This window comes from Sus scrofa, chromosome 15, assembly GCF_000003025.6.
Source record: "Sus scrofa isolate TJ Tabasco breed Duroc chromosome 15, Sscrofa11.1, whole genome shotgun sequence".
Taxonomy (NCBI): Eukaryota; Metazoa; Chordata; class Mammalia; order Artiodactyla; family Suidae; genus Sus; species Sus scrofa.
Window position 1 is genome coordinate 9,736,796 of NC_010457.5, and position 22,239 is coordinate 9,759,034.

Consider the following 22,239-nt stretch of genomic DNA (forward strand, 5'->3'; position numbering starts at 1 on the left):
GAGAGCACTAGGGGAAAAGAGGAAGAGTTTCCCTTCTTTTGAAAGATTTCAAGATTCCTTATATGTATTGAATATGATTTTGAGCAGACATCAGAGAAATAAAATTGAAGCAATAGAAGGGAAATGCAAAGATATTTTTAGCCTTTCCCTAATGATTTCTTTTCAGCTCTCAGACAGTACAAAATGAGTCAACACTTAAGTAAGCCAGAAATAATATAATGAGTCTGCAAAATTATAGCTACCTACAGCTCAGATCTTCAATCAAGTAATTGTTAAAGCCTCACTCACTAGGAGAAGGAACAAATATGTTCTCAATTGAGCTTGCTTAATATTTTTAACCTTATTGTCAAAGAAAGGAGTCATAATTATGAGCACAATACATGAAGTAGAAAGCAGCACGATTGCATCGTCCTAATGATTAATGTTTTTCCCCAAGGTGGTCTCTTCAGTGGTAGATGAAGGAATTCTATGCAGCTTTCTATCCCTGATAAGATGGTGGAGCCTAATGCCAAATCATCAGCTACTGTCTTTCCTGAGTACTACTTGTAAAAAGTTATGTTAATTGATATAAGTGATTATCAGCTGTATGCAGGATATAGCCTAAAAGCAAATGTGCAGTCATATTGATCTAATGTTGGAGACACAGGGCACACTGGAAGGTACTCTATTGTAGCATTATTTGCAAAGAAACCTATAACACAAGGTTTTTCTACCTTGATGTGATTGTCATTTTGGCCAGAAAACTCTGTGTATAATAGCATGTTTAGCAGCATCCCTGGCTACTAGCCATTAGACGCCAGTAGCAACCACTCATCCTCAGTTGTGACAAACTGTCCCCTGGGAGGCCAAATTGCCCCCAGTTGAAAACCACTTGTGCAAGAGCCTTGGAAGTACTATAGAGCACAAATGTTATCTGTATCTATACATCTATATGAATAGACACAGACACACATACACACACACACACATATATTCACAACTGTATTTACCATTATATACATCTATATACCATCATATAATATATATACATCTATAAACACATATATGCATGTATATCAATATATACATATATACAATCATATGTATATATATTCAATTGTATATGTATATATTACATTTATAATACATAGATATAGCATTATATATAGAGAGAAGCATACAGGTATACATGCAATATATGCATGTATATGTATTAATATATGATATACATTTATATACACATATATATTGTATTGTGTGTATATATGTATATTTATATGTCACAAAACCATAAAGTCTTAAAACATATAATATTATTGCAGAGAGGATTAAGATGGCAGAATAGAAGGACTGGAGCTCAAATTCTCTCCTAAAAAACACCAAAATTCACAACTAAAGGCTGAGCAATCTCCACCCAAATGGACTAGAAACCTTAAAAAAGATACCCTACTCCAGAAGAAAAAGAGGAGGGCACATCAAGAGGTAGGAGGGGCGATTTCATGATATAAACAACCCCACACCATTGGGGTGGGAAGCTCCACAGACTGAAAACTAACTGGTTCACAGAGACTCACCTACAGGAGGGAGAGTTCTGAGCCCCACATCAAACCCTCATGTGTGGGGATCTGGCACTGGGAGAAAGAGCCACTGGAGCATCTGGCATTGAAGGCCAGTGGGGCTTGTGTGCAGGAGCTCCACAGGACTGGGGGAAACTGAGACCCCATTCTTAAAAGGCGCACATGGACTTTCACGTGCACTGTTTCCCAGGGCAGAGTGAGGTCTCCATAGGAATCTGGGTTCTTGGAGGACATCCTGGGAAAACAGGGGTGAATGTGGCTTGTTGTGAGGGTTGGACATTGAAAGCAAAGCTCTCGGGAATATTCAGCAGCTTGCCTGTCTCTGGAGGTGACCATTTTGGGAAAATCTGGCCCCATTCATCAGTCAATGCTGAGAAGCCCCAGGGCAAACAACAATCCAGGTGGGATCACAGCTCCGCCCCTCAGTAAACAGGCTACCTAAAGACCCCTCAGGCACATAGCTGCCTCTAACCCCATCCAGAGGCTAAGCCCCACCCACCAGAGGGATTAGAATCAGCTCCACAAACCAGTGGGCAGGCATCAGCCTCCCCCATCAGGAAGCCTACAGCAAGCCCCCATACTCACTTCAGCCACAATGGGGGGCAGACACCAGAAGTAAGAGAAGCTACAACTCTAGTATCTGTAAAAAGGTCACCACACCAAAAACCTATCAAAATGAAAAGACAGAGAACTATAACTCAGATGAGGGAGAAAGAAAAAACCCCAGAAAGTCAGCTAAGCAATGAGATTATCAGCATCCAGGAAAAAGACTTTAGATTGTTGATGCTGAAGATGATGCAAGACATTGGAAATAAACTGGAGGCAAAGATGGATAACTTACAGGAAACACTGACCAAAGAGATACAAGATATAAAACTTAAACAAGAAGAGATGCAAAATATAATAACTGAAATAAAACATTCACTAGAAGCAGCTAACAGCAGAATACAGGAGGCAGAAGAAGGAATAGGTGAGGTGGAGGACAGATTAGTGGAAATTATGGATGCAGAACAGAAAAGAGAAAGAAGATTGAAAACAAATGAAGAGAGTCACACCAATATCCGTATTATAGGGGTGCCAGAAGGAGAAGAGAGAGAGAAGGGGACAGAAAAAAGATTCCCAGAGATAATAGCCGAAAACTTCCCTAACATGGGAATGGAACCACTCACTCAAATCCAAAAAACACAACGAGTACCATATAAAATAAACCCAAGGAAGAATACACCGAGACACATATTAATCAAACTAACCAAAATTAAAGACAAAGAGAAAATCTTGAAAGCAGCTAGGGAAAAGAAACAATAACATACAAGGGAACCCCAATAAGATTATGGGCAGATTTTTCAGCAGAAACTCTGCAGGCCAGAAGGGAGTGGCATGATATACTTAATGTGATGAAAGGAAAAAACCTCCAACCAAGATTATTCTACCCAGCAAGGCTCTCATTCAGATTTGAAGGAGAAATCACAACCTTTCAGATAAGCAAAAGTTGAGAGAATTCAGCAACACTAAACCAGCCTGACAACAACTACTAAAGGAACTTCTCTAGGCAGAAAAGAAAAGCCCGCAACAGGGAACAAAAATGCCACAAATGACAAGGCTCACCGGTAAAGGTATATACACAGTAAAGATATGAAATCATCCATGTACAATTATACCACCAAAATCAAAAATCATGAGAAGAGGTGGGTACAAATACAGGACACTGGAGATGTACTTGCAATTAAGAGAACAGCAACTATAAAACAATCATTTGACATCATTCTTGGAATGCTGAGGTCTTCTTAGATCTGATTCTGATTTCTTTTCCATCAAAGAATTTATGATAATTACAATTAAATAATGCAACTATACAATTAAATGATACAGTTCTGCAATTGTATTATTAATAACCATTTCTCTCCATGGTATGATGTAAGGTCTATAATGTCTTGTTTATCACATCACCTAGAATGGTGTAATGCCTGTATTGAAGAATCAATAAGATGTAACAAATTTTGAGGATATATTTATATAATTACACTATTTTTTAACCAATTTATGCAGTTTATATTTTACTTATTTTCAGAGGGTGTATTATTTTTGTTATTCTTACCAGTTAAGTTATTCTTTTTATTATGCTATATAAAATATTTAATGGTATATAAGGCTTTCTTCTTTATAAATTTTAGTTTCATAATATACACAATTTTAATATGATGCTAATTTTTAAAGAGAAATTGAAATGTAATAGATAATACTAAATAGTAAAGATGAAAGCCATACAAAATGGGATAAAGTATAGAAAAAATTTCCTATTTGTCTCAGCATATTTTCTATTCCACTTCTTCAGAGGGAGTCACTTAATCTGTTTCTTAAGATCCATGATATAATAATCTGTGTGAATGTAATTGTGTTTAAATATATGTATTTTATTCTGTAAAAAAATAAAAATAAAAAATAAACTGGTAAAAAAACAAAAAATGGTTAAAAAAACCCATATAATATTATTGTAGTGTTTTTACAAATCAAAGATGCCTTTGATAATAATATATTTGTATATGCCTACATATTTCACTGTGTATACTCTTTTTAGATGTAAAATTTTTCAGTAAAAAGCAAAATTGAGTGAGAGGATTCTGTGCAACACATATAAAAATCATAAGTGCTCCTACCTTGTGGGGAAAAACTGTGAGTCTATATGTAGGTCAGCATGTCAGGAGATTGGGATGCACGTGGAGGACGGGTGCAAGATGATGCCCAAGAGAGGAGCAAGAGCCAACTCTTGGTAACACGTAAAACTCAGCACAGCCTAGAGAGAAGCATAAATCAGGATAGCTTCATGATTGCACATGGAAATAAAAGTTAATAAATCAGGCAAAAAGATCTCTCATATGGACTTTATCATTTCATTTGCCCTTATTTCCTTGTTTCTTCCATTGGGATAACTTCTCATTCCAAGGCATTATTTCCAGGAGGAGGAGACAGTGTCTCTTGTGCCAGTTATGAGAGACACTGAGGTCAAGTCCCTTTCCAAATATGCAACAAAAATATATAGCCTGAACCAGTTTCAGAAATACCTCCATTTGAACTAGTGTTCCTTAGAATTAAATAACTTAATGTCCAGGAATGCTTTTTAAATTCAGAATACTCCTTGCCTGAACAACTCATAATCCTGCAGTGCATAGTTTACCTGATCTTCAGCAGCCTAACAGGATTCTAGGTAGTGGGGTTTGGAGTAGTTCAACTTCATTGGAGAAAAAGACAGATTGCAGATCTGGAACATGGATTTCTACCCACTGGTGCATGGAGGACAAGGGAACAAAAATGTAGCAAATAATATATTAAATACCTATTGTATAACAGGAACTTTGAATATAACATGCATGCAAAGGTCTCTCTATTGAGTAGAACCTGAGATTCAGGTAGACCAGGATGTAGATGTTCCCTCCTACCTGACCCTCCCCCCCCACTTCTTCAGAGCACAGTGGGAAGAAAATGAATCCTCACAGTGATAGAGTCACATACATGGTCCAAAACAGGTAGCCAGCCACAACTTCCGATTCTTCTTTGGAACAGGAGTTCATTGAAAGCAACTCAAAACTTTTCATAAATGGAGTTTGTGAACAGATGTAATAGAAACCAGAGGGCAGGGACATAAAAAGGCCCCCTGAAGTAATGTAAGAAAAATGTTGCTATGTCTAAATATGGTGTCTGGAAGAATGAGCTAGACCCTGCATCTTGATTCATGTATCCAGAGAAATCAGTGGAGGACCCAGTGTGAGCCTATGTTTGAATCTATACTCATGTCATCCTGTCCACTGAGAAGTCCAGGATATAAGGCAAAGCTGAAAGATTGTTACCCTCCTCTCCAACTATTTTGCTTATCACCCCTGAGAGCTGTCGATCCAGGAATAGAATTACATTTCCATAGAAGTCAGTGAGAGAACACAGCCGTTCAAGCTGTAGAAGACAAAGGATCTTCCTTCAATAAAGAAACAGGTACCCAAGTCCTGTGCCACCACTTGGCTGGCCTGATAAGGACAGTTACCAATGGCATTAAGGCCATAGTCACATATGAATTCCTCTCCTTGATTCCTTTTGAGATTTCTTATCTTAAGGGATACAGTAATAAGAGAGAGCCAAAGTCTTGCCTTCTTATCATAAAGGAAAATGGTCTAGTGAATTGTGGGCAAAACAGGCTGGGGTTTAGGCAACACTGGATTATACAAATATAATTTTATTTAATTCTTCCTACAACCCACTGGTGTAGGGATAATAATCTTAATTTTTATATTTGAAGTGGACATCAGGTTTATTGAGGTTAAGTAACTTATATTTGCAAAGCCAGTAAGTGATGTGGTGGGAATCATACCTGTGTCCATTTGATAGCAAAGCTACTACATGATTCTGACTACAGCAGAATCCTACCATCTGTTTATTGAAGAGCAGGGTGCCAACATTGTTTTTCAGGATGGATTATGAAAAGAAAGAGTAGGAGTTAATTAAAGACAATTTTATCTTGATTTGGCCCTACTTAGGACCCTTTCTTTCATAAAAGCAAACATGCCAAATTAAAGTTGTCAGCTGTCAGAATTACCAAAAATAAACTGTATCTTATTCTTCTGGCTGGCTTCAAGTGTTGATAGGTAAAGTACTCTTTGGACCAGTTTGTATTTTGTAGATGAATGACCCTGTTTCTATCTTTGCTTGGCAAACATTAAAGGCTAAATAAGCAAGCCCTTCTTCTACACAGATCAATATATCTCCATAAATGCTCATTAACATAGAATCCTTGTTATTTTACAATCAATTGGGCATACCTAGAACTTTGACCCTAAATTTCAACAAAAGGCACAATGTCCTTGAAAGTTATATTGCTAATGATTTGATCCCCAGCAAAAGAAACTTTCCTACAAGAGGGAGTTACAACATTTTGCTTCTAATTATAAAATGAACAGAGGACTAATTAGATGTTTTAAAACCCAAAGGAAAAAAATTCATAGCTTTTCTTCTAAATATAAAATTGTCTGAGTTTAAAAGATCTGATCTCAATTATTTAGGACTTGATTTCTTAAGATGTTACTTTTTTTTTTCTTTTAATTTTATGTCTGCACCCATGGCATAGGGAAGTTCCTGGGCCAGGGACTGAATCGTAGCCACAGCTGCAATCTATGCCACCACAGGTGTGGTAACTCCTAATCCTTTAAACTACTCTGCCAGGCTGGGATCAAAGAGACACATCTACAGCAACCAAAGAGGCTACAGTTGGAATCTTAATCCACTGTGCCATGGCAGGAACTCCAAGATGTCTCTGTTTTAATAGAGCCAGAAAAGTCAAATCTGGAGGCAAATTTGTTGTTTGTAGAGATAGTTTAGGCCAAGTTTTCTTATTTTTTGGCAAGGATGAGTTAATTACTGAAAAAAAAAATCCAGAAAATTCCTATTTTTTTTAGATTCTAGTTCTGAACACTTTTATAATAGTTTTAAAACAAATTTTGGCAACACCCTGTAAAGTGATATTCTACCTCCATTTGTATTAAGAAAACACATTAAAATTTAAAATCTCATGTTTCCAACTTAAAGTCCTGATTAAAAAACAAAACAAAACAAAAACATCCACCTCACAGGAAGACCAGTAGTTTCTTTTGGAAAGCATACCAGTATATGAACAAAGGGTCCAGTCTTCCTATGTTTTTAAACAGGAAATTAAAAAAAAAAAAAAAACAACTAACTAACTCTTAAAAATCTTTCAAGCAATCATACAAACTATAATTTCACTAAACATTGTAGCTTTGTGTCAAGCTACCGCATTTGGATGGCAGTTGGCTGCCAGGGACTTTAGCCCTTCCAGCCTTCCAGTTCAGTCCAGTTACAGAATGGATAATCAAAGCTGAGAATGAGTCAAAGGGAAGGTGTATCAACTCCATATAAACTTTTGAAAAGCACTGAAGTGCAAAGTAAGTAATGATGATGTTAATTGCATATGAATGTAATTAATTTGTACATGAAGAGATTTTTAGTATGCTATTAGCTTCATAACAGCTTAATATACAAGAAGCCAATCTTTAGTTAGCTTGCTAGAAGTATGACAAACTGCTTGTTACACATTTTTTAAAGATTGAATGGATGGATTAGTTTTCCAGAATGTTTGATTAGCCCTTCTACTGCATATTTTAATTAGTGTAGAAATTAATGTTAATTGAAAAACTGGATAAAATATATAGCAAAAATGCAAGTCATCTTGCTTTATATGCAACCAGAAATTCATGAAGTGCAAGGATTAAATCTATGATTTTTTTCCCCTAACGATGGCACTTATTCTTGATTGATGTTCTCATTCATTTTTTCTTTGATTGTTGATGGAAGTACTTAGAATGTAAGGTAGAGAGGAAGCAAAATGAAAAAAATACTCCAAACAGTTTTTACAATGAAAATTTCTCCCCAACTTTCAAAAGGTAATTTCCGCATTGCCAATTTTAGGCATTTGTTATTTTCCTGTTTTTTCCATTCACTTATTTGAGCAAACTCTTTTTATTACAATACTATAAACATGTCATTCTTTTCATGTGAGGAGAAAAAGAAAGGGAAAGAAATAATAGGAGACAGCTCTTCTCCAAATCCTAGTGTCTTTTCTGCTTTAGCGACTTGACTTTGAGATATATTTTGTCAAGTTAGTGCCAACACCAGACAGATAAAGGTGGATAACTATAGAAATAAAATTAGACTTCACATATTAAAATGGGTTTGAAAGTTTGATAAATTATTTTTAATAAAGTCCTTTATAAAAAAATAAATTATAGCATTACAGTTATTATAACTTAATAATGCTGGAATTCACATTTATTCATAGTTTTTTTTTGTTCAGTGCTACATGAATAAAATAATTAATAGTGACTTCTTTCCCATAGTAACTTGGCCTGTGTTAAACATTGTGAATAGGCAAAGGTTTCATTTGGAAACCAGGGTGCATATTGCTTCATTTATATATTATGCATATTGCCAATAAAAACAGAATAACTTGACAGTATCCACTGGTAATAGAACACAATCCATAGGTTTCAGAGAAAACTGTCTGCCATTTAATAACCCTATTTTCTCCTCCCACAAAATGCCCAGAATTTTATGAAACTGTTGCTAGTCAGCTCTCCATGAGCAGGTGTTAGCTTCCTATATAATTTGAAAACAAAATTCCTCTTATGGCATATGTCCTTCTGTAGCTAATTGTAGACCCTTGAATGTAGTACTCTGCATTAAATATTGTATAATATATAGATAGAAAAATTTTTTTCTTCGGTCATATCATATCAGCCTTCTCCTGCTCTGCTTTAATCTTGTCACATTTCTCCTAACAATGGCCATTTTATATCCTAGGTCAGTCTAGAATTACAATCATAGAACTGTTTTTGATTAATCCTTTCAGTTCCCATATTTCTTTAGTCACTTGCTTTTGTTTTATCATATTTTTTCTTTCTTCTTGAGACATTTGTCTCAGTTTTTGATTCCTATAAATTCCTTCCCAACTTCCCTGTCTCCAGGCTCTCTGAAGGACATAAACTTTAAATCTTCTTACTGTCATCTAAGCCATATTACCTTGGAAAATAATAGCTATTATTGAATGACCCCTTATTCTATGCTAAGAAGTATGTTGGTCACTTTGCTTTCATAACTTCACAGAGCCCTTGTCATCATCTGGTGATTGTTATGCTTTTGGCTTTATTTACTAGCCTAAGAAAGTGAGGCTGTAAAAGGGGAACATAAAATGTGGCAGAGCATTGCTTCAGGGCCAGTTGATTCTGCCTTCAGAGCCCATGATCATAAATACCAGATTATTTTCATGAAGCCACCATTTTATCATCTGGAAATTAGAGCTTAAAGAATATCAAGGGCCATCAAAGTCCTAAACTGTGAGAGCCTACCTTCACCATGGTTCCATTGTAGATTCACCCTCAATTTCTGTCATACCTGCCTTACATCTCATTGCTCTGCCATGTTTGTTTTTTGTTGCCATTGCATCCAGACTCCTGAAAGACAGTTTTAATCTATTTCCCCTTAGCTAGTCTTATACATTCTTATTAAATCTTACCCAGGGTGATACTTCATGATTGTGCAGAGAGGCCAGAAGGAATGAACAGCAGCTGTGTCAGTAAACTGTGCTCCCTGGAACAGAGCTGTGTCTACTCAGAGGGAAGGTTGCTCTTACTATGTAGCAGAAAACCACTGTCTTCTCCTTAAGCTTTTAGCCCATAATACAGTATATCCCTTCTAGAAAGTGCTTTGTTCTCATTAGCACAAAATTCTCCCATGGCTCAGCCAGAATCCTGTCTCACATGATATATCCCGAATTAATTTCATTATTGTGTAACAAGTTATGACAAAACAACACACATTTATAGCTCACATTTTTGTGTGAGTCAGGAGTCCAGGCACAGATTCATTGGATACTCTACTCACTGTCTCATAAGACCACAGTCACAGTGTTGGCCAGGTTGTGTTCTCATCTAGAGGCTTCTAATTCTAAGCTCTCTTAAGATTGACAAAATTTATTTCCTTGTTGCTGTACAACTTATGGAGCATTGCTTCTTCAAAATCAGAAAGGGAGCTAGATCCCTACTGTTTCAAATCTTTCATTCAAAGACCCTCCATGAAAGGGCTCACCTCATTAGGTGTGGCCCACCTAGAATAATACTCCCTTTAATTAACATTAACTTAAAGCCAGCTGATTGGAGGCTTTAATTACATGTGAAATATCCTTTCACTTTTGCCATATTCTATTGGTTAGAAGTGAATTATAGCTTCTGTTCACACTCAAGGGAAGGGGATTATATCATTGTAGGCCATCATAGCATGACTCCTTGCTCAGATAGTGATTTTCTATCCTTGGAATTCCTAGAGATATTTTGTTTGTCTCTTCACAATTATCACGTGTTATACAGTGGATGATTATTTGGTATTTACTACTGGAAACTGCCTCTAGCTTTCCTTTCCCATCTCCTGTTTTTTCTATACCACTCCACGTGCTCTGTGATTGATTTTTTTGTTTGTTTGTTTGTTATGTTTAGTGTGTATGGTCTATCTGCCCTGGATTAAACCTCTTCAAGGAATCTTTCTCTTGTGCACCGATGTATTCCTATGCTTGGAACAGTACAGGATGCATTGCAGACTCTCAATAAATGTTAAATGAATGGTTGTAATGTGCAGTTGTTTTCTTCGTATTCTCTCTAATTAGAGTGAAAGTTCCTTATTATCAAAATATCATTCCTTTCAGACTATTCAACTATGTCAAAACATTTTCTATTGTTACCCCACCATTACAGTAGTAATGATGAAAGCATGCCCCTCATTTCTAAATAGCAGAAATGCAGGCTATACTGATATATTATCAAGATTATAAAACCAAGAATATATATATGTTAAAAAACATTATTTTATTCTAAAATAGAAGTGCTAATATTGTCTCATACTCCAACCTATTGTCCCCTGCATGAATTCCCCAATATTATAGCAGCAGTGTTGCTGTTCAATAATAAAATGTTTGATGATTAGTCTTTGCTTCATTATGACTCTGTTGAAACTACACTTAGATGCTGTGCTAAGTGAGTTAAAAAATTAGATGAAATGTCTACTGAAGAACTTTCAGTTTTATTATGAGTTTTTCAAGTAAATGATTGACTGGTTACCATAGGATTGGGGTACTGTTATTCCTGGCCAGAATTAGAAAATTGATTGTATTCATAAAAGAGTGAAATGAGAATGGTAGGGTAAAATCTACATGTGAGAGGGGTTGTATTGCAATGGCTACTGAATTACTTATTTTGTGATGTAAATATAAAACTACAAATTCAAATTAGCATTTGGGGAAAAAAAAAGTTGAACCAACTTAAGGTTAAGTGCTCTTTGAAGCACTGGTAGGGTTTATTCTAAGTTTAAGCAAGTAATTTGTGAATCTTGCAGCTTTGTATTAAAATTATTAAATAGTCAGCTCTAAGTAATTCTAAGTGTCTGTTTCATTAGGATATATTTTAAGAAATTAAGAAAAGGCAACGGGAAAATGACTGTTGATTTCACAATAATTGATCAGATTGCTACTATGCATCACAGAACCATTGTGGCTTAAAAGGCTGCTTGGTAAAGTTATACACAAACTCAACTCCTGGCCTAAACTCTAGTGCTTGAAAAACACAAGGGTTATTTCTCAATTCCTCAGCAAGGAATCCAAGTTCTGGAAAAGGAAGATTCAAACCTGAAAAAAATCTGCCTTCCCAAACCTTAAAAGCCACTTAAAAGGAGATGGATGCAGGGCAATTAAAGCTGGAGGCTGTCTTCCTAACAACTGCCCTAAGTGCATGCCTCCTGCTTCACTGCCAGTCATTCTAGAATGGAACAAAGGAAGTGATATTCTAAAAGGTATTTCAGGTAGCACACCTGAGAAATCAGTATCATAAACCTGTTACCTCAGGGATCGTCTTTCCCAGAATGTCTTTGGCAGAAGATTTTTCCCCCCAGTTCCATGAAATGAGGATTCTGTAGCCTAGTAATGTAGGGTAATTCTACATCACACTTCCCTCTTGGAGATGCACAGTACATTTTGGCTTCTTACAAACTACTGGATATAAAGGAGGAAGAAAAACTAACTTCAACATGTCATGTTTCAAACTTTTTTGAGTACAGAACTATTTATTTTATTTAGCTTTGGAAAGAAATTTATTATGAAAGCAGAATTTTAATGTTCTTAGCCAAAGCAAGCAAGCAAGCAAACAAATAAATAGGTGATGTTACAGAACTAGATGGGGGAAATTCTCTCACTGTGTATATGTATATCAAATCATCATGATGCATACTTTAAATATCTTACAATTTTATTTGTTAATTATAACTCAGTAGAGCTGAAAAATACATTTATTATTTTTTTACTTTATTTATATTCCAAAACACCTTCAACACAGTTAGTGTTTCTTGGAACACACAGATAATTATGACAATAATAAAAATAACTGCTACAGGTAGATCTCTAAGCTCCAGGTCCTTCATGTAAAATAACTCAATTAGTTCTCCCAGCAATCTGATGGTATAGAGATAATTATTACCATTCCCATTTCCCACCACATGGGAGTAACTGAGATCTGGAGGGCTGAGCAACTTGCCAAAGGCCGTTTCCTAGGAAGTGAGTATGTTGCATTTCAAATTTGGTAATACTGATATATTTAGAATACAAACAAACTGAGACCCAGTAAAGTACTGGTACTTGTTGCCTAAGTTAGTATTGTTATTTAGAGGCACAACTGAGATTGTCTAAGTATGACTGTCACAACTGGTTCTTTTGCAACATACCATGCTGCTTCACTTGTATTACTTTTTCAGTTATTTTTCTTCTAGATTACATGATTTTTGCATGGGTGTATGTGTCACCCATATAGATTTGGTACGGCTTCTAGGTACACAGAGTTAGAATGTATATTGACCACTATTATGCATTTGTATTAAACAATTTATACTAATATTTTGTAGAGGAATTTGCATATGGTGTGTGTTCAATAAATGTTTGAAGAATTACATTGATTGATACTGCCAGTGTCCAAGACTTAGTGACCTTCAATGACAGATGTCTGTAGAGAGAGTGATTAAGCCTATTTGATTTTTTATTGCCATAAATATGCATGATAGCCTTTATATCTGAATTTTTCTTAAAGATGTTTATCACTTGCTTTCAAAATAAATGTGTTGTAAGGACTTGTGAATTAAAATCTGTAAGCATGTTCACATCCTCATTAGAGAGTACAACAAAAGTACAAAGCCATGATCGTATCTCTAAGTGGCAAGAGAATATTCAGACAGATTTCACTGCCTCCTGACAGAGTGGTTGGAAGAACATCTGTTCCCTGCTGCTCAAGGCATTTCTCTTTTCTTTATACTTGATCTGAGCATCACAAGAGTTAGACTTTGCCAAAGCTACATGGCAAAATGGAACTCTTGCTAGCCCTATAAACCCTGGCTTTTTGCAGGGATCATAATTAGGCTCAGATAGTTAAAAGAGGTTTCAGAGAATTCCTGCCTGAATGTTTTTTCATATTGTGACACCTGTAATTGTACATGGAATTGCAAATTTTAAAAACCTGATGGGTCTCAATAAATTATGTGATATATATAAATTATCCCTTATGAGATAGACTTTAAATTGATAGTATCACACCAAGCAATGATATAATAGAGCTACTAGCACTTATCCTTATAGGCTAATAGCTACAAATGATTTTATGAATCATTAATTTAGAGATGTGGTTCTACCTATTTTTAAAACCCAATGTAATATGAACATATTTTGTCTGTGACATGACATGATTAGTTCTGAGAAAGGAGGCCATTTGATGAGGTAAAACTCTCCCAATTTTGAGCCATTGGATTTTTATAATGTAATTAATATGGTTATGACTAATTATAATTCTTGACTATTAAAGAAGGAAGATTGACAAGTTGATAGATCAATTCTGGTTACTTAATGTCCTAAGATACACTGCTTTTTGAATCATTGCACATGCAACATATAATTACTTTTTTAAAAAATCTTTTTTTATCTCTTCCTATTTTTGTTATTTTACTAAAGTGTAAGAACATAGAAATTAAGCAAAACTGGAGAACATCCTTTTGGCTAAGGTTCCTTTTTTAGTTCAATTAATGTTCCCTTTCCTCTGGTAGACACAGTTGGGTAAGTGTTCAGAGTGTTTCGTGGTGATTTCACTGTGCATCTACCATTAAAATAAACATGAAGCTGCATGGCTAAATTAGAGCATGCTGCTTTGAAAATGTACCCCACTATTTTCAGCATATTAAGCTGTCAGAACCTGATAAAACTGGGCTCACACTCCTAATTTGAGAGTATGTTTGTAATGCATTTATATCCTTTTCATCCAAAGCTGGTATGAAATGTAAATGGTAGCATAATATGATTATAGATGCATCAGTAGTACATGAAGCCAGTGTACGTTTTAGAAGTATTCCCTACAGGTTTAATGAATCTATACTGGTGAAAAGTTTGTAAGATATGTCCAGTGGACTTTGCTGTAATCAAGAAAAAAATCTGAACTTATGTCACCATTTTCATCTTTGTTAATGTGCGTGACAGTGTATCCTTACCTTTCTTTGCATTTGTGAGAGTGTTTTTGCAATAAGTCCCTTAGTAGCATGCTCACTAATCAATTAACAAATATTACTAAGCAGGGACTGTGAAGCAAAGCAGTATGCTGGTCTTTTCCCTATACTTCGTGCAACTTTCTGTTTGATATTCTTTTTTTTTTTTTCTTTTGTCTTTTTAGGGCCACACCTATGACATGTAGAGGTTTCCAGGCTAGGGGTTCAATCGGAGCTGTAGCCACCAGCCTATACCAGAGCCACAGAAACAATGCCAGATCCGAGCCACATCTGCGACCTACACCACAGCTCATGGAAATCCTGGATCCTTAACCCATTGAGCGAGGCCAGGGATTGAACTTCATGGTTCCTGGACGGATTCATTTCTGCTCTGCCATGACGGGAACTCCTCTCTTTGACATTCTGATGCTCAGTAAACATTTACTACTTTGCATTTTTCTTTTAAATTAAAAAACAGAACTGCTGACAAGCAGGCTACAGCCCTAATGTACAATGAAGATATAGAGTTGTGTTTAGGCTGATGCGTCTCCCAGAGACAGATATAGTTAAAAGTGTGCCTTCAGAGCTAAACCAAATTTAGCTCCAATTCTAATTTTCTCATTAATATTTGGGATATCTTGGGCTAGTTGCTTAAAATTTATGTAGGTCAATTTCTTTAATGTAAAATAGGAATAATAATAGTGGTCTTCAGATGGCTAAAGAAATTCATGTAAAGTTTTAAACTGTTCCTGGTGAAAGGTAAATATGATGAAACAGAAAGCTGGTTTGGGATGCAGACTCTATTTTAACTCTCTTCTCCCTTGTGTTAGATTTGTGATTTAGTTTAAAAAAATCAGCATATTTTATTGATGTGAAAACAAATTTGTAGATGTTAAGAGGTCTGGGAAGATAGTTTATGGATGAAATTATTCCGTAAACTAACCACAAATAAGTGCCAGTGTTGACTCATTTGTTAATAGCTACATTATGCATCTACTTTTATATCTTAGAGTTAGAGATAGGAAATAAAACTATTTCAAAGTAATACTCATTTGTAACTTCTGAATGGATCTAAGATTGTAACTATCCTTTTTCTTTCCTCTTTTCCAAAAAACTGATGCTATTTCAACTCATACTTGAAGCATTTTTTATGGGTCCCCAAAAGAAAATAGTAATGTTTCTTTTTAATTTCAATTAATTATTTTCTATAGAATAAAAACTTATAATAATTCCAAAGCTTTTATATTTATCACTTCCAAAAATGTCCACCAATAAAAGCTCAAAATCCTTAGGATATTATTTCCTCTTCTATAAAATGAAGCTAATACTTCCTTCCTGAGAGAATTTTTATGACAAGCAAACAAAACTATGGGAGGATTTATATGTGTTATTATCTTTACTGACTATGGCAGGTAGTATAATGGCCTCCTCAAAATGCCCATGTTCTAATCCCCAAAGCCTGTGAATATATCAATTAAAAGACAAGGAAAATTAAGGTTATAGATGGAATTCAGTCTGCCAATCAGCTAACCTTACAAAAGGGAGATTACCCTGGATTTTCCTGTTGGGCCCAGTGTAATCACAAAGTCCCTCAAATAGAATAGAGACAGGAGATACAGCGTTGGGGGAGACTTGATGAACAAAGAGATCAAGAGTGAGACTAAGGGGGACTCAATCAGCTCTTCTTTTGTCTTTGAAGGTGGAGAATGGTGGTCGGAGGGGCCGGGGAGCGGGCAGCCTGTGCAAATTGAGAAAAGCAAGGAAACAAATTTCCCCCTAAACCTTCCAGAGGAATCAAGGCAGACACCTTGATTTTGGCGAAGTGAGACTTAGGTCAGACTTTTGACTCAGTGAACTATAAGGGAATATATTTCTGTTGCTTCAAGCCATTATGTTTGTAGCAGTTATTTTTTTACAACAGCAGTAGAAAACTAAATATTATGTAAATTATTGTTTTCTAGGCTCCTCCTAGTTATACAATTCCAAAGATTTTCAAATATATAGTTTTCTAGAGACTTGGGTTTTGTCCCAATTCTGCCACTAATTAACTGTTATTCTGGCTCATGTAACTCTGCCTGAGTGTGGTGTGTGTGTACAGTAATGTCCTTCAGCTGCCACACCACAAAGAGATGAGAGCATGATCAAGGCAACTTTGAGATGTCAGCTTCATCTCGGTCATCATGCACGAAACTCATTATTTTAAGTACCAGAAATATGATACTAAACGTACGAAGATCCAAATATAAGGCTGAGAGGATTATTGAAGCAAGAGATAAAAGTGATATGTTTCTTTTATATGTGCACAATTAATTGTACTAGGTCATGGTGTCCTACTGGAGGGTAATAGAGGGACATGTCAGTTTTCTTGATGATATCATTAGATTTATGGCCATTAAAAATATTTGCTTCCCAATATTTCTCTACTCAGTCTCTGATGTCCTCCATTCTCCTTCCAACACATGAAATATATTATATATATATTATATATGTGTGTATGTGTATATATATGTTATATACATATATATACACATGCACATATATCCATATATATTTAATACAATATCTAGACACAAGGCATACCAATACTTGTGTAATTCCCTGATTCTATAAGCTCCTTTTTATAATCCACAAAGTACAAAAGACGTTTGCAAAGTTGCAAAAGAGGCTATGATTTTGTTCATAAAGAGAAAGGATTTATTTCTCTCAATTATGCAGTATTTTTTATTATGAGATGAATCATCCAGTATACATCTCAGGACATTCACAAAATTAGCCGTTGTTGCTCACTAGCCAGTATTACATTAATGTCTCAACTACTTGGAGGGTATGTAGCAAACAACCACAACTCCGGAAAATAGAGGAAAGCATAAAGTAGACAAAAATAGTCTTCTGAGCAGGTGTACTCATACATTTTGCTCATGAGGGAAACCCTTACAGGAAGCCACTCAAAGTTTCATTTAAATTTTCTCTTTGTAAAATCTGATTTTAGAAAAGTTTGATTATCTTGGTTTCTGATCTAAAAGTCATAAAAAACTAGGAGTAGTAAGGATGGTACTAAATGGGTCTACACTGTCAACTTCATTAAATTATTATTGATTGCTTATTAGCAAGACAAAAAACAAGAAAAACAGAAAATAGACTTTAAAATTACAGCAGTATGGAGTCATCTGCATCTCAAAAGTCATTAAGGCAGCGATCCCAGAGTAAGCATTGGCTTTCTGAAGTTAACCTTGAGTCATCAAGAAGAAGTTAAATTATATTCAGTCTCTGTTATTTCAGAAGGCAAAGTTACAAATTGATTTCAGAAAGACCTTTACCTGTGGTGCTGACCGTTCTCGTGTATCTATATAATGGACAAAACACTGCCAAAGGCACTTTGCTGATATCATCTCAATGAATCAGTGGTAAGAATAAAATAGAATTATAAGATAGAATAAAATAAATTGTGCTGAGTCCTTTCTTTTGCCCCTCAGTTCCCTTTTTTCCTTAGAAGTTAGCCACTATGCTCCCAGGCTACTTTTCCTAGCTTCTGCATAGGCACTACAAGTTAGAGCCACTGCTGAAAGACTGGAAGAGGGACAGAAGGAGACAAATTTTTCCCTACCCCTGGTGGCAACTCCTGCAGCAGCAGACAGTAAAGAGCTATGGAATGTGGTTCTAGGCCTCAAAGGGTTTTAAGGTGGTTTGTGTACATTTGGAAGGAACATGGCCTCCTGGATTCCTACCCGGAGAACATTGTATGTTTCCAATTGCTGCAAGGCAGGGGGGCTCTTATAACTCTAGCAGTTCAGCCGCAAATGCTGGCTCCTGGCCAGCAGCAGTAGCAGATTCCTGGTTTTAGGAAAACAATCCTTGTTTTACGGTTGCCATGCTGCCAGCCTCCATTTCTTCTTTTTACTCTTTAAGCCTTTTAAACACCTTTATAACCAATTTCCTAGTACAACTTTCTGCTTGAATTTCTATCATGTTCTGTTTTTCTGACAGGACACCACATATTTAGATATAGATACATAGATATATTGATGTGTAGATATGGGCATAGATATATACAATCTGTATTAGAATGAAATATGATTAAAATATAAATTAAATCAAATTAAAATGTGATTTCTAAATGAAAGTTTATTGTATCTGAGAAATTCAGCCATCTAGAAGTTCTAGCCAAGTAAAACTCAATCTCAGCATTAGTACTTGCTGAAATTAAAAATATGATTTAGGAAATTGTCAGCAAAACTCTTCTTTGCAATTAAAACTACTTTGATAGTTTTCTGAGAACTATAATGGCCTGAGCATTGACTTTAGTCATTTCATAATGTGGTCTAGAGAAAAAAGAAGAAAAAGTGCCCATAGGTAAAACATCATGCCAGAATCCTCTGGCACCATTAGCAGGTGACAGAGTGGATTAATAGCTTCAACCCAATTAAGTCAATATTCTGCAGACAGCATTAATTCCCCATGTCAAGCAGCATGTAGGTTTTCAACAAGCAAGATCCATGACCATAATGCTACAAGTGTATATGTGGAGCTCTTTAGATGTCTTGTGGTCATAGTGTTTCTCTCCTTTCTAATTTTTATATCTTTTCTCTTTAGCAAATTAAAACATTTGGTCACAGAAATGTTACATAAACATTTACTTGACAAGCCACTCTATTCACATTTTTAAGTGTAGCTTATTAAAATAATGGCAAAAATATACAATGCTATTCTTCCATAGAATTTTTCTTAGTTGCCTTAGAAATGACTTCTGAAATTTGGGATGAGCAGTACAAAAAATGAAATAATAGAGATTGTTAAATGACTAATAGGTACAGAGAAACATGGTGAAGGAGGAAGCCATAGGATTTGCACTCAGTCTCAGTTCAAATATTCTCTGTAATTCTTTGTACCTGAGTTAGGCCACATAACATTGGCATTCTAAGTTTGTTTCCCACTCTAAAAGGGGAGCATAATATTTATTGAGATGAATGATTAAAGTTGATGTATACAGACTACTGATCATGTATCTCTAAATAAATAAATGGTGTGATTTTATATTGTAAATATAATAGTAGCATAGTATATATGTGGGTATATATGTAAATGCATTGTGTACATGGGTTTGCATTAGGCTGAAATGTTTGAAATTGCTTATATTGAACTTTTTTTGACGTACAACAATATATATCTTCCTCTGTTAATGAAATTGTAATCTCTTATAAAAGGATTGGCACAGGGCATAAGATTTTTGCCAATTATTGATAATAACTGGATATTGCTTTTTCTGTGTTGATGGTGACCTCAGTGTGTCAGCCCATAAGTGTGAGTGGCATCATATTAGATATTAAAGGATTTTAGAGATTTTCCATTAATACATCATGTAAGCTTTGGGTTTTTTAAATTGTGTTTTTTGGGGAAAGTTAGAGAATAAATGTTGTGTTACATGTGCGTTTATCTAAATGAGCAAAACGTATGAACACGATGTGAGAGTAAAAGATTCCATTTGTAACTGAGTGTTAAATGGAAGATGAAGTTAACTTCCCTAGAGTAATCAAACACAAATGAACAAATAATTTGCAGCATTCATAATGATGCCATGAAACATTTAGAACATTCACCATGAAAACTAAAATGCTGAAATGAAAGATAGGTAGGGACTAATGTGCCAAATACCCAAAGGACCACAAAATATGCAAGTGCCATTGGAAAGGCAGCTTTGAAAGATCATATTGTCTAAATTGGGTTTAAGAACAGTTACAGAGCTATAGAAAATCACCTATCTTAGTCTTAAATGTGCTGTTATTAAGTCAAATTATAGTGAAGTGTTATATGAATCTAAAAGAATGATAGCCAATTTAGTACAACAGCCAGGAAGCTATTTAAAAATATTAAAATATGTGTACATCACATATACATCACACTTAATTTTTGAAATGTAGGCATTCTGAAAAGCATTGCTTTTTAATTTTTTGGCTTAAATGTTGTCTAAACCATAAACATATATATATATATATATATATATATAAAACCCTACTGAATTGATTTGAATAGCCTACCTTTGCATGTGTGAGAGTATAAGACTAGCCTATGAGTCAATATCAGCTTAGTGGGTTAAAATACTAAGATAGTTGCTTTCCTGGTAAAGAAGATTTGTCATCTCCTATGTGTCAAAAACGAGGATTGTGACCGCAAGTAAGAAACTTGCAAGTGAAATTTCATGTTGAATTTGAGTGAAGTTGAGTGCTATGAATTAAAAATTTTTAAATCTTAAGAACCGAATTAACTTCAGTGCATTGAAGTATGCCTGATTGCGTGATAGTATGTATACAATCCAAGTATAACTAATATTTCTATATATTGACCGGTATTATTTAGTATATATTAAAATATACATTCTTTTTCATCGTACTTTAACTTTTGGTAATTTCCTTGTCTTGAAATACTTCTTTATAAGTGGACTATGTGTAATTTACATGATTATGAACTTATGCAGCTTTTTAATTGCTGAAACATAGCTGGGTAAATTTGTTTCACTTCAGTGGGTAAAAGAATGTCTGATGGCATCTCTATTTTAGGATAACACTTGAAAACATGTTGAAATTGAAATCTTTGGTACTTGGAGAAAGTGTATATTTACAGTTTTTAAAGAATCATGGAATTTCAGTGTGTAAGGGAAATTGTAAGCATCTCACTAAATTGTAAGCATCTCATCAATAGATTAAATTCTACATGCAAATTAGAGGGAATAAAATGGGTTATGATCTCTAAATTAATTATCACCATGCTAAGAGTACGTATCACCTGTTAAGAGTATGTGATTTCTGGATGAAGTTCAAATAACTTAAAAGAATGTGTAATACAGAAACTGGAATATATTTATATATGAAACATACATTTTCCTCAGAAATCTGTACCTTAGTAATTTCAGTGTTTGGTTTGGTTTTGTTTTCTTATGGATGGTGACACAACTTTCTTCTTCCTATGATATTGATTTATTTCATGATTATAGCTTTTGAAATCATGGAGAAAAACATGGAGCTCATTAAAGTAAGAAAATGAGAAAAGTTATTGCCTTTGGACCAAAAAATGTACTAAACTAGTATCTATTATGCAAATCATTGCCATTTGTAAATTAGTCATTACATGGTTCATGGTAGCAAAACTGATATAAAATGACAGAGCTAAGTAATTTTTTAAACCTAAATGTAGAGAATATTCAGGAGCATGTTTAGAAAGAAGGGGAATGTTCCAAGATGCTTAGATGTGCTGAAGTGGAGAAACAAGTTTAGAAAATCATTGTCATGAAAATTTATCATTTTGAAGAAAATTAGTTTTGTTAACATAGGTATTAAAACATAATGACTGCTGATGGGTAAATTTCTTAACATTGATTTGTATACATCCCCATACAAGGAGTCGAATAGGAATATGCACACAGTATGTACTTATTAATGCTGAATAATTATAAAGCTGTTACATTAATAATAAGAGAAAATGCCCAAAGTGGGATGACAGACTAGAGGGAAATAAGGAGAGTTTCAGAATATAATAGAGGCTTTTGGTGGTTGAGTAGTTTTAAGAGGCTATGTTAATATAGCTATGT

General features: G+C 35.0%; 1 protein-coding gene and 1 pseudogene across 1 annotated transcript in view; one reads left to right on the top strand and one right to left on the bottom strand.

The window, feature by feature from the left end:
- The window catches only part of LRP1B (LDL receptor related protein 1B), a 1,887,165-nt gene that overhangs the window by 123,991 nt on the left and 1,740,935 nt on the right, over nucleotides 1-22,239 (top strand).
- The window catches only part of LOC110256980, a 33,262-nt pseudogene continuing 15,274 nt past the window's right edge, over nucleotides 4,252-22,239 (bottom strand).